Below are 1,404 nucleotides of genomic sequence, written 5' to 3'. Positions count from 1 at the left end.
ATGAAATCAGTGGGGAAAACTAAGTGCACCTCTGAGTACCTTTAATAAATAGATTCTAGGTCCCACTTCAGCTCACTGAATCAGAATTGCTACAGAGGAGGACTGTGCACTTGTTTGGGTACTAACTCTCCCAGGTGATTCTTACAGCGATCAGCTTGGGGACAGAACACACTGAGCTGTATACCTTTTACCCCAAACACACAAGTAGGACAGAGCAGAAGAACAAGGGTGTTTCCAATCCAGTGACTAAAGCAGAGGAGAACTTTTGGAGGACTCTAAGAATTGAAACATCAGGCCCTTCTGGCTCCATTTTACCCTTGTCTGGTTTACAGCAGAGACACAAATCCTTGGGGACACATGACTGAAGCACCTGGCCATCCACTTTGAGGGTACTGAGAGCCCTAATTTCAAATTCAAGCTGGTTGTGAGTGAAAGTTAAATTTACCCTTGTTTGCTCATTGATGGGACCAGTCTTCTCCAAGCTGCCACTTTATTGAAATAAACCATATTACTATAAATGCAGACTTCAACAGATGTTTGTTATAAAATTCTATAAATACCCTAGCAACCTAACAAGAAACCAGAAAGTTAGCAAGAGCATTCAGTTTCAGGACAGTTCAGCCCAATAGAGTATAGTCACTGAGAGATAAGTTTCCCAAGTTAAAGGGAAATGTCCCTTTCTGTCCTGGGACATTGTATCAGTTTCAAGGAGGTGGGAAAGCAGATGGCCCACTCTAACAGACAGTAGCCCACTCTAACAGGCCACTGGCTATTAATTCAGGTACTGTCTTGCCTCCAGACAGTACCTGATGTCCTGACACACATAACCAATTCAAGGAGCCTTTGTAAGGTCCTGGCCATCACTTCTGCTATTGCAGAGTACATAGACACGGTTTAGTGAAACAAAGGAGGGCTCCAGGAACAAAGTCAGGTAACAGAAAATGAGGAGCATGAAATGGGACAAATGCAGAGTAAAGACAAAAGTGCACACATTGTAAAGTAGGTTTCTCTTACTTACAAAATGCAAAGAAATAGCTTACTTGCTTTGATAAGCAAGTTTTTTTCAATTTTTAATTTGATTGAATAGATTATTTACTGTCCTCTTCTATAAGTTTCTTATTTATTCAGCACAATAGTACTACCTTGAATGATTATGAGAAAAATAAAATATCACAATCATTGTTGTTCAGTCATGAAGTCATGTCTTACTGTTTGCAATCCCATGGGCTGCAGCATGCCAGGCTTCCTTGAACTTCACTATCTCCTGGAGTTTGCTGAAACTCATGTCCATTGAGTCGGTGATGCCATCCAACCATCTCATCCTCTGTCGCCCCCTTCTCCATCCCTCAATCATTCCCAGCTTCAGGGTCTTTTCCAATGACTTGGCTCTTTGCGTCAGATGGC

Source organism: Bos javanicus, chromosome 3 (genome assembly GCF_032452875.1).
Source record: "Bos javanicus breed banteng chromosome 3, ARS-OSU_banteng_1.0, whole genome shotgun sequence".
NCBI lineage: Eukaryota > Metazoa > Chordata > Mammalia > Artiodactyla > Bovidae > Bos > Bos javanicus.
The sequence above is the reverse complement of the archived record's forward strand: the minus strand, read 5'-3'. Positions refer to the sequence as shown.